The 12,632-nt window shown below is 46.5% G+C and overlaps 2 pseudogenes; one reads left to right on the top strand and one right to left on the bottom strand.

The window, feature by feature from the left end:
• Positions 1 to 4,791: 4,791 nt before the first annotated feature.
• Positions 4,792 to 5,166, top strand: LOC115834236 (annotated as a pseudogene).
• A 5,448-nt stretch (positions 5,167 to 10,614) lies between these two features.
• Positions 10,615 to 12,232, bottom strand: LOC100584928 (annotated as a pseudogene).
• Between the last annotated feature and the right edge of the window lie 400 nt (positions 12,233 to 12,632).

Genomic DNA, 12,632 nt, shown 5'->3' with positions numbered 1-12,632 from the left:
CCAAGCATTTAAGGGAGGCTGTTCGCAGGTGAAAGCCCAAGGGCCTCTTCCCCAACAGCAACTACCAAAAAATCATGTTCTAGGCCCAAGGCCAGAGGGAGGGGTCTGTTTGTGCAGGCATGAGTACTGCATTCGTCTTCCAGTGACAGGACTGCGTTGGCTGGAGCTTCTGCCTCTCAGTCTACCCTGGATTTACCCACGATCTTAGTGTCTTCAAACCTCAAGTGGCCCTTACCTGGATGAAGACAGCAGATTGTTTCATAGTAGCCTTGGCTAAATGTTTGGGCCTCCGAGGTCATGTTGAGGCATTTTTGTATGTCTTTCTAGTTGGAAGAAGAAAGGTGCCTGGGCCTTGAGCATCCTGTGGACGGGAAGCTGCATTCGGAGAGGGAAGCCCTTTCCAGATTTCTGCGGTTTCATGCTGAAGCCTGCTGTGGCCGTGTCTTAGCTTGTATGCTTATGTCTGGGTTTCAGTAAGTGAAGCCTCCAGAAATGTTTCCCAGTTGTTGTCCTGTGTATTCTTCATGCTCATATGTAGTTTTGTGAGTCATCACAAAGACAGTTAAACGCTTTTCCAAACTGCAGAAATAAAAATTACATCACGAAGCATTTTTTTCTCTCAGTTGACTCTTCTCTTCTCTTATTCCTGCCTACTGTGCTTTATGACAGCAAGTGATCCTTTCCGGTTTTAGAATGTAACGTAGTATAGATGCATCGTATCAGTCTAGAGAGCAGCCAGTTCCAAAACCACCTTTCCTCACGCCGCCATTTGTAATGAACCTATATGTCGTTTAAAAGGCATAGAGACAGCCTATTGATACTTCAGGTTTGCTACACACGGTGATATCGCCAGTGCTTCCAGAGACACTGAAATTCAGTTCCAAACATTGCTTTACAGTATTCCTGATTTTATTCATTCTACCGATGATCCACTCCGAAAATCAAACCTGAGTACGGAGACATGGGAGAAGTTATTAAAATATCGGACCAAGTAGGTTCATCGCGAGTGACAAAGTTATTCCATACTCTACTTGTACATACTCTGCTGTACCTTTATGATGCAAATGAGTAATTTTTCATTATAGAATAAAGACGTGAGATTTATTACGGAATCACCATGAACCTTCCCAGCACAGCTCCCAGATATCCGTGGTGCCATTTCAGTCTGTTTACCTCTGCCATGTGCCCCCTGAATCACAGAGTATAAGCCAAAAGATTCCAAAAGTCCCCATTGTTCTGCTCTAATATTGAATGCAGAATAACATGTACTCTTTCTTCCTGAAGCAAAATAAACCCCCATACAATATAGTTGTATTTCCTCATACCCTCAGCTTTTGCTGTTAAAATAGGACATATTGTACATAGGATCTGCCTTTGAGTATTACACAAATTTCTAAACCTTACCAAGAATGGGGAAATTCCGTTTCATACCTCCATATTCTGGCCTTCTTCGGCTTTCCTTTTATTTTACCAACTTTCTTGTAAAAGCGTACAACAAGTTAGACCAGTGTGTCTTAGAGACACAAGGAGGGTACAGGTTCTTGGCAGAACTGATGGAGACTGGAGGGCTCCCCAGGAATCAAAGTGCTTGAACTCCCAAAAAGTAAGGTCCAAGAGACTCAATATCTCCAGTCTTTAGATTGCTCTCAGCTCATTCCTTTCCATGGCATGGAGCAGTTTTGGAAGCTGTATTCTGGCAGATGTGGCAGGTCTGGCCCTTTGAGAACACTAGAGGAAAGAGAACCTGGCCCAAGCAGCCGCGGTGTAGACAAGCATCTGCAGAGGGCAGTGCTGATGGTGACTCCACACACAAGCTTAGAACATTTCTCTTGCCCCTCATAGAACTCAATACATTGAGTGGGGTCTGAGTAAGGCTGAACTGCTGAAGACTGAAACACGTTCCATCAAGGTCTCAGAGGTCAGCTCAGGAGCGGGAACACAGCGTTGTTTTCTCAGAGAGGAAAATTGGATTAGCTGAGAGGGTTCAGTGTCCCTACGCATTTTTTTGGTTTCTTCCTGTAAGTTATGGGACACTTGTGCCGAACGTGCAGGTTTCTTAGCAAGGTATGCATGGGCCATAGCGGTTTGCTGCACCAATCAACCCGCCGTCTTGGCTTTCAGCCCCTCATGCATTGGGTGTTTGTCCTAATGCTCTCCTTTCCCTTGCCTCCCACTCCGTGACAGGCCACGGTGTGTGACGTTCCACTTTCTCTGTCCATGTGTTCTCATTGATCAACTCCCAATTATGAGTGAGAACATGGGGTGTTTGATTTTCTGTTCCTGTGTTAGTTTGCTGAGAATGATGGTCCCAAGGGTCATCCATGTCACCGCAAAGAACACTAACTCATTCTTTTTTATGACTGCATAGCATTCCCTGGTGTATATACCACACATGTTCTTTATCCAGTCCTTCACCCATGGGCCTTTGGGTTGGTTCCAGGTCCTTTGCTCTTGTAAACTGTGCCGCAATGAACATAGCTGTGCATGTGTCCTTATAGTAGGATGAATTATAATCCTTTGGGTATATACCCGGTAATGAGATAGCTGGGTCCAATGGTATTTCTGGTTCTAGATCCTTGAGGAATTGCCGCACTGTCTTCCACAATGGTTGAACTGATTTACACTCTCACAGACACTGTAAAAGTGTTTCTGTATCTTCACAGCCTTGCCAGCATCTGTTGTTTCCTGACTTTTTAATAATCGCATACGAAAGCTCCTCAATATATAATATCACATAGCCAAAGCTCTCAAGAAAGAAATGTGTAGAAAGTGTTACCTTTTCAGGAGAAAGCTTTGACAGCTTTCATGGCTGGTTGTATTACACGTTAACGACAATGAGGTTTTTCCTGGAGCTTCACTACTATTCTTAAAGTCTATCTCATAATGTACATTTGGAGACTGCCTAGAAAAATGTGGTCTCTGACTGGTGCTGGTAAGGCGGTGACAAGATATCTAACAAATAAAGTGACTGTACTTGACTATTTTCCAAAATTTACTATTTGGGAGTAAGCTTAACCACCTCACTGCCTGCCTTTGCCCTCACAAGTAATTAGCGTATGCCTAAATAAAGTTGAAGCTAGCTAGCTCCACTATTCCAAGCAGATACTGTCTAGGGTCTAGTCTCTAGAAGTATAAAGTACAGAGCTTACAGGTACAACTACACGAAAAGTTGTACCCAAGCTAGAAAGGCTTAAATGATCAATTGATGGATTTGTGTTTCCTCTGGAAGAGGGTACAAAGCAGAGCGCTAATACGCATGTATGGGGGAGAAGCGGGCAGGGCTTTTATGGATGGCACACAGCTAGCTGTCTTCAAAGAGTTGCACAAGGGAAGCCTCACTGGGCTCCTGTAGGGCGCCTGTGGCCGCGCTCTGGAAGCGCACATCCAGGATGATGTCCTGCGCGATGCTGCGCATCAGGCGATGGAAGGGCAGCTTGAGGAGGTGCAGCTGCGTGGACTTCGGCTACTTTCCGATTTTGCGCCGTGCCAGGCCTGTAGCGGTGAGGCTTCTTGATCCCTCCTGTAGGCGGCGCCCTTTCGCCGGCGGCTGCAGTGGCCAGCGTCTTCGTGGCGCCTGCCAGGCTGCGGCTTTGCCTGGCCGAAATGGTGAAACCTCCTCTCTACTTTAAAGAATACAAATTTCTCCTGGCGTCGTGGCGCGCACAGTTAGTCCCAGCTACTCTGGAGGCTGAGTCAGGAGAGTTGCTCGGGCCCAGGAGGCAGAGGTTGCAGTGAGCTGACATCAGGCCACTGCAATCCAGCCTGGGGGACAGAGCGAGACTCTGTCTCAAAAATAAATACATAAAATGCAATACAATACAACACGATACAATTGAAATAATATTTTCATATTCCCCTCACCCAGCCCAGTCTATTTTCAGAGTATCTGATAAACCACTTGTTTCCCTATGAGTTCGAGATTTTTTTCTCAGACGTTTAAGTTTTCTAATGTGCAACTTCATAAAAGGTCTCACTTTTACTCTCAACGTTTTCTTTATTGTCGTGAAATGTGAACTTTGCGATTCTGCGAGGAATCCAGAATTCTGAAATGCCCCCGGCATTTCCCGCTCCCCCCCCCCAGAGCCTAGCCCTGCCTCTGCCCCTCCCTTGGGTGTGGGCGGAACCTTGAATTGAGGAGCCCGCCCAAACCCCTGATTAGATTAGGAACACCCTGAAACGATAGCTGTTAAGGGCTGGGTCTAATTGAATCATCTGAGCTCTTTATAAGGGACTGAACCTCCCTGAGATTCCATTCCCCTGTGGGTGATTCCTCAGCCCTGGATGTGCAGACCCAGGGAGCTGCACGGCCCAGACCTGGGCAACACCTGTAAGAGCTCAGAGCGTCCTCCCGGCAGCTGGCAGAACAAACAAGTGGGCCTGGGTTTCACATACTGAGGCATTGAATTCTGCCACCAACTCGAATCAGATCGAAGCCAGACCCTTCTCAAGTGAAGGCAACGACCACACAGACAGACCCATCCTGGAGGTCCCTCGTGTGACTCTGAGCAGGAGCCAGTCACTTGGCCCAGTAGAACTTCTGACCTGTGAGCTGGGGTTTGTTTTCAATATCCAAAATTTGTGAGAATTTATTCTGCATTGATCTAAAACTAATATACTCTCCATCCACAAGTTTCTCCATATTGTGGAAGTGAGAAAAACCAGTGTGCGTGTTTGTGTGTGGGAAGGGGAGGCAGGGAGCTGTGTCCAGCGGTGGCTAAACTAAGGCTCGCCAGAAACATAGCAGCCAACATCTCTGAAAGTTTCTCGGCTGTGGGTTGGCAGGCCAGTGGGATGGCAGACGAGGAAGAAGACCCCACCTTTGAGGAAGGAAATGAAGAGATTGGAGGAGGTGCAGAAGGTGGACAGGGTAAAAGAAAGAGACTTTTTTCTGAAGAATTGCGATGTATGATGTATGGCTTTGGGGATGACCAGAACCCTTATACTGAGTCAGTGGATATTCTTGAAGATCTTGTCATAAAGTTTATCACTGAAATGACTCACAAGGCAATGTCAGTTGGAAGACAAGGTCGAGTACAAGTTGAAGATATCGTCTTCTTGATTCGCAAGGACCCAAGGAAGTTTGCCAGGGTTAAAGACTTGCTTACTATGAATGAAGAATTGAAACGAGCTAGAAAAGCGTTTGATGAAGCAGATTATGGATCTTGACAATTTTTGTAGTTTCTGAAAATTACCATCTGGGGAAACCATATATAATAGTTGGTTATTTTCTAAAGTAAGGTTCTGATATCTAGCCATGTAAACGAAAGATGGAGAAACACAAAGTTTTCAGCCTTTATTTTTATGCCTTTGATTTTAGAGTGATATTGGTGCATGTAATTGCCTGCCTTTGTATTACCATACTTGAATCACTTACTGGGTTTTAATGACCACACATAAGTCAAAGTACCTTGCAAACCGTGTCGTTCCTTCTGACTTTTGACTATCCAAAGGATAAAGTAGCATTTGTGTGTTAGGTAGGTTTATGCCCTTGTAACCTTGTAAGCTATACTGTAGCTTTTTTTTTTTTTTTTTTGAGACGGAGTCTCGCTGCATCTCCAGGCTGGGGTGCGGTGGCGTGATCTCGGCTCACTGCGGGCTCCGCCTCCCGGGTTCGGGTGATTCTCCTTCCTCGGCCTCTCGAGTGGCTGGGAAGTGCAGGCCCCTGCCACCATGCCTGGCTAAGTTTTTGTATTTTTGGTGGTGACGGGGTTTCGCCATGCTGGCCAGGATGGTTTTGATCTCTTAACCTCGTGATCCGCCTGCCACGGACTCCCACGGTGGTGGGTTTGCAGGCGTGAGCCAAAGCGCCTGGCCTACTGTAGCTATTTAATATGTGAAATCTAAATGTCATTTTTGACTTGACAGCTCAGACTTGTACTTCATGAATTCAGAAGTTTTTAGACAGCAACTAGTTTGTTGTCTAGTTCATTATTAAAGAGAATGAACTAGGCCGGGCGTGGTGGCTCATGCCTGTAATCCCAGCACTTTGGGAGGCCGAGGCGGGCGGATCACGAAGTCAGGAGATGGAGACCATCCTGGCTAACACGGTGAGACGCCGTCTCTACTAAAAATACAAAAAATTAGCCGGGCGCAGTGGCAGGTGCCTGTAGTCCCAGCTACTCGGGAGGCTGAGGCCGGAGAATGGCGTAAACCCGGGAGGCGGAGCTTGCAGTGAGCGGAGATCGCAGCACTGCCCCCAGCCCGGGCGGCAGAGCGAGACTCCGTCTCAAAAAGAAACAAACATGCAAACAAACAAACAAAGGAAAGCGAGTTTCACATTGCTTTCACAATACATAATGCTGTGTTGGAAGGCTTTCTGATTTAAAATCTTTTTGGATTTATAACATCCTGTTAAAGTTTTAGGAGAACCCGTTTTCCCAGATCAGATTCAAGCTTCTAAAAATAAATGCTTTCAGTAGCAGGAATGGCATTGCTTAAAAAGCTGATGGCAGGGTAAGCGTTTGGGTTAGTGTTTTATTAACATATTGGTAAGTACTTGTTCGTTGTGGAAATGTGTCCTTGACTGAAACCATAGGTGGCTGTGGAAACCACGTTTGTAGTTCGGGATACCCAGGTTTTGTGTGTATTTACTCTATGTATAAAATTATTATTGCCCTTAGTTTAAAGTAAGGATTACATTTGGGTTTAAGTAGATCACTGAATGTTATTGTTTATGAAACTTAACTTTTCGTGTGCCGCTTAATAAACATGATCCATAAATCAAAAAAAAAAAATGAAAGCTTCTCAAAATCTCACTTCAGATCCATAATGAAACCACCCCAGCTGTAACTTCTCCTGCTACAGCTGCTGTCACGGAGCAGACCTGAATCTCACCCATGGAGACAGGCAGGCAAACAGGTGTGTCTGCTGAGATGTTCGTCATGCCCCAAGGTCTGAAGGGCAGCAAAAAGGATGGGCTCCCTGAGGACCTAGATGGGAACTTGGAAGAACCCAGGGGTCGGGAAGGTGAGCTCAGCAGTCAGGATGTCACGGACCTCACAGAAGGTGACAATGAAGCCTCAGCCTCAGCTCCTCCTGCAGCCGAAAGACGGAAAAGAGACACCAAAGGAAAGAAGGACAGGAAGCCCACCGTGGATGCGGAGGAGGCTCAGAGGATGGCAACCCTGCCGTCTGCCATGTCTGAGGAGCAGCTGGCCCGCTACGAAGTGTTTCGCCGGTCAGCTTTCCCAAAGGCACGCGTTGCAGGTCTGATGCAGTCTACACTGGCAGATCGGTGCCTGAGAACGTGGCCATTGCCATGGCTGGAATAGCCAAGGTCTTCGTCGGAGAGGTGCTGGAAGAGGCGCTGGACGTGTGTGAGATGTGGGGAGAAACGCCCCCACTGCAGCCCAAGCATTTAAGGGAGGCTGTTCGCAGGTGAAAGCCCAAGGGCCTCTTCCCCAACAGCAACTCCAAAAAAATCATGTTCTAGGCCCAAGGCCAGAGGGAGGGGTCTGTTTGTGCAGGCATGAGTACTGCATTCGTCTTCCAGTGACAGGACTGCGTTGGCTGGAGCTTCTGCCTCTCAGTCTACCCTGGATTTACCCACGATCTTAGTGTCTTCAAACCTCAAGTTGCCCTTACCTGGATGAAGACAGCAGATTGTTTCATAGTAGCCTTGGCTAAATGTTTGGGCCTCCGAGGTCACGCTGAGGCATTTTTGTATGTCTTTCTAGTTGGAAGAAGAAAGGGGCCTGGGCCTTGAGCATCCTGTGGACGGGAAGCTGCATTCGGAGAGGGAAGCCCTTTCCGGGAGATTTCTGCGGTTTCATGCTGAAGCCTGCTGTGGCCGTGTCTTAGCTTGTATGCTTATGTCTGGGTTTCAGTAAGTGAAGCCTCCAGAAATGTTTCCCAGTTGTTGTCCTGTGTATTCTTCATGCTCATATGTAGTTTTGTGAGTCATCACAAAGACAGTTAAACGCTTTTCCAAACTGCAGAAATAAAAATTACATCACAAAGCATTTTTTTCTCTCAGTTGACTCTTCTCTTATTCCTGCCTACTGTGCTTTATGACAGCAAGTGATCCTTTCCGGTTTTAGAATGTAACGTAGTATAGATGCATCGTATCAGTCTAGAGAGCAGCCAGTTCCAAAACCACCTTTCCTCACGCCGCCATTTGTAATGAACCTATATGTCGTTTAAAAGGCATAGAGACAGCCTATTGATACTTCAGGTTTGCTACACACGGTGATATCGCCAGTGCTTCCAGAGACACTGAAATTCAGTTCCAAACATTGCTTTACAGTGTTCCTGATTTGATTCATTCTACCGATGATCCACTCCGAAAATCACACCTGAGTACGGAGACATGGGAGAAGTTATTAAAATATCGGACCAAGTAGGTTCATCGCGAGTGACAAAGTTATTCCATACTCTACTTGTACATACTCTGCTGTATCTTTATGATGCAAATGAGTAATTTTTCATTATAGAATAAAGACGTGAGATTTATTACGGAATCACCATGAACGTTCCCATCACAGCTCCCAGTTATCCGTGGTGCCATTTCAGTCTGTTTACCTCTGCCATGTGCCCCCTGAATCACAGAGTATAAGCCAAAAGATTCCAAAAGTCCCCATTGCTCTGCTCTAATATTGAATGCAGAATAACATGTACTCTTTCTTCCTGAAGCAAAATAAACCCCCATACAATATAGTTGTATTTCCTCATACCCTCAGCTTTTGCTGTTAAAATAGGACTTATTGTACATAGGATCTGCCTTTGAGTATTACACAAATTTCTTAACTTTACCAAGAATCGGGGAATTCCATTTCATACCTCCATATTCTGGCCTTCTTCGGCTTTCCTTTTATTTTACCAACTTTCTTGTAAAGGCGTACATCAAGTTAGACCAGTGTGTCTTAGAGACACAAGGAGGGTACAGGTTCTTGGCAGAACTGATGGAGACTGGAGGGCTCCCTTAGGAATCAAAGTGCTTGAGCTCCCAAAAGAAGTAAGGTCCAAGGGACTCAGTATCTCCCAGTCTTTAGATTGCTCTCAGCTCATTCCTTTTCCTTGGCATGGAGCAGTCTTGGAAGCTGTATTCTGGCAGATGTGGCAGGTCTGGCCCTTTCAGAACACTAGAGGAAAAGAGAATGAGGCCCAAGCAGCCTGCGGTGTAGACTAGCCTCTGCAGAGAGCAGTGCTGATGGTGACTTCACACACAAGCTTAGAACATTTCTCTTGCCCCTCATAGAACTCCATACATTGAGTGGGATCTGAGTAAGGCTGAACTGCTGAAGACAGAAACAACTTCCCGTCAAGGTCTCAGAGGTCAGCTCAGCAGCAGGAACACAGCGTTGTTTTCTCAGAGAGCAAAATTGGATTAGCTGAGCGGGTTCAGTGTCCCTACGCATTGTTTTTTTGTTTTTGTTTTTGTTTTTTCCTTTAATTATGGGTATACTTGTGCAGAACGTGCAGGTTTGCTACCTAGGAATACATGTGCCATAGCGCTTTGCAGCACCAGTCAACCCAAAATCTGGGCTTTAAGCCCCACGTGCGTTAAGTGTTTGTCCTAGTGCTCTCCTTTCCCTTGCCTCCCACCCCGTGACAGGCCACGGTGTGTGATGTTCCACTTTCTCTGTCCATGTGTTCTCATTGATCATCTCCCGCTTATGAGTGAGAACATGTGGTGTTTGGTTTTCCTTTCCTGTGTTAGTTTGCTGAGAATGATTGTCTCCCGTGTCATCCATGTCACCGCAAAGAACACGAACTCGTTCTTTTTTTGGCTGCATAGTATTCCCTGGTGTATGTACCACACATATTCTTTATCCAGTCTATCACCGATGGGCATTTGGGTTGGCTCCAGGTCTTTGCTCTTGTAAACTGTGCTGCGATGAACATACCTGTGCATGTGTCCTTATAGTAGGATGAATGATGATCCTTTGGGTACATACCCGGTAATGAGATAGCTGGGTCCAATGGTATTTCTTTTTCTAGATCCTTGAGGAATCGCCACACTGTCTTCCACAATGGTTGAACAGATTTACACTCTCGCAGACATTGTAGAAGTGTTTCTATACCTTCACAGCCTTGCCAGCATCTGTTGTTTCCTGACTTTTTAAAAATCGCATAGGAAATCTTCTCAATATATAATATCACATAGCCACAGCTCTCAAGAAAGAAATCTGTAGAAAGTGGTACCTCCGTAGGAGAAAGCTTTGACCGGTTTCATGGCTGATTGTATTACACGTTAACGACAATGAGGTTTTATCTGGAGCTTCACTACTATTCTTAAAGTCTATGTCATAATGTACATCTGGAGACTTCCTAGAGAAATGTGGTCTCTGACTGGTGCTGGTAAAGTGGTGACAAGATATCTTACAAATGACGTGACTGTACTTGACTATTTTCCAATATTTACTGTTTTGTGATAAGCTTAACATCCTCACTGCCTGCCTTTGCCCTCACAAGTAATTGGCATATGCCTAAATAAAGTTTCGGCTAGCTAGCTCCACTATTCCTAGCAGATACTGTCTAGGGTCTAGTCTCTAGAAGCATAAAGTACAAAGCTTACAAGTACAACTGCACGAAAAGTTGGACCCAAGCCAGAAAGGCTTAAATGATCAATTGAGCGATTTGTGTTTCCCCTGGAAGAGGGTACTGAGCAGAGCGCTAGTACACATCTATAGGGGAGAAGAGGCCAGGGCAATTATGGACGGCAGACGGCTAAGTGTCTTCGAAGAGATGCACCAGGGAAGCCTCACTGGGCTCCTGTGGGGCGCCAATGGCCGCGCTCTGGAAGCGCACGTCCAGGATGATGTCCTGCACGATGCTGCGCAACAGGCGCTGGAAGGGCAGCTTGAGGAGGAGCAGCTGCGTGGACTTCTGGTACTCTCTGATTTTGCGCAGTGCCAGGCCTGTAGCCGTGAGGCTTCTTGATCCCTCCTGTAGGCCTCGCCCTTTTGCCGGCGGCCGCAGTGGCCGGGGTCTTCGTGGCATCTGCCAGGCTGTGGCTTTCCCTGGCCAAAATGGTGAAACCTCCTCTCTGCTTTAAGAAATACAAATTTACCCTGGCATGGTGGCGTGCACAGTTAGTCCCAGCTACTCTGGAGGCTGAGTCAGGAGAGTTGCTTGGGCCCAGGAGGCAGAGGCTGCAGTGAGCTGAGATCAGGCCACTGCAATCCAGCCTGGGGGACAGAGCAAGACTCTGTCTCAAAAATAGGTGAATAAAATGCAATACAATCCAATACAATCAACTACAATAAAATTGAAATAATATTTTCATATTCCCGTCACCCAGCCCAGTCTATTTTCAGAGTATCTGATAAACCACTTGTTTCCCTATGAGTCAGAGATTTTTTTTCTCAGACGTATAAGTTTTCTAATGTGCAACTTCATAAAAGGTCTCATTTTTACTGTCAATGTTTTCTTTGCTGTTGTGAAATATGAACTCTGCGATTCTGTGAGGAAGACAGAATTCTGAAATGACCCCTGCATTTCCCGCCCCCCCAGAGCCTCGCCCTGCCTCTGCCCCTCCCTTGGGTGTGGGAGGAACCTTGAATTAAGGAGCCCGCCCAAACCCCTGATTAGATTAGGAATACCCGGAAACAATGGCTGTTAAGGGCTGGGTCTAATTCAAGCATCTGAGTTGTTTATAAGGGACAGAACCTCCCTGAGATTCCATTTCCCTGTGGGTGATTCCTCAGCACTGGCCGTGCAGACCCAGGGAGCTGCACAGCCCAGACCTGGGCAACACCTGTAGGAGCTCAGAGCATCCTCCCGGCAGCTGGCAGAACAAACAAGTGGGCCTGGGTTTGTCAACCTTGAGGCATTGAATTCTGCCACCAACTCGAATCAGATCGAAGCCAGACCCTTCTCAGGTGAAGGCAGCGACCACGCAGACAGACACATCCTGGAGGTTCTTTGTGTGACTCTGAGCAGGAGGCAGTCACTTGGCCTAGTAGAACTTCTGACCTGCGAGCTGGGGTTGGTTTTCAATATCCACAATTTGTGAGAATTTATTCTGCATTGATCTAAAAGTAATATACTCTCCATCCACAAGTTTCTCCACATTGTGGAAGTGAGAAAAACCAGTCTGTGTGTTTGTGTGTGGGAAGGGGAGGCAGGGAGCTGTGTCCAGTTGTGGCTAAACTATGGCTCGCCAGAAACATAGCAGCCAAGATCTTTGAAAGGTTCTCTAAATCTCATTTCACATCCATAATCAAACCACCCCAGCTGGAACTTCTGCTGCTACAGCTGCTGTCACGGAGCAGACCTGAATCTCACCCATGGAGACAGGCAGGCAAACAGATGTGTCTGCTGAGTCACCACCTCAAAGATGATGAAGCCTCTGAGAGTCACCAACTCGAAGATGAAGCTTCATTGAGTCACCATGCCTATGATGATGAAGCTTCTGGGAGTCCCCCCCAATGATGGTGAAGCTTTTGGAAGTCACCACACAGATGACAATAAAGCTTCTGGTAGTCACTACCCCAATGATGATGAAGATTCTGGGAGTCACCACCCAGATGATAATGAAGCTTCTGGGAGTCACCACCCTGATGATGATGAAGCTTTTAGGAGTCACCACCCCGATGATGATGAAGCTTTGGGGAGTCACCACAACGATGATGATGAAGCTTCTCGGAGTCACCACCCCTATGATGATGAAGCTTCTGGGAGTCACCACC

This window comes from Nomascus leucogenys, unplaced genomic scaffold, assembly GCF_006542625.1.
Source record: "Nomascus leucogenys isolate Asia unplaced genomic scaffold, Asia_NLE_v1 000770F_77455_qpd_obj, whole genome shotgun sequence".
Lineage (NCBI taxonomy): Eukaryota > Metazoa > Chordata > Mammalia > Primates > Hylobatidae > Nomascus > Nomascus leucogenys.
Note: the sequence above shows the minus strand (reverse complement) of the source record. Positions and strands in the feature narration are given on the sequence as shown.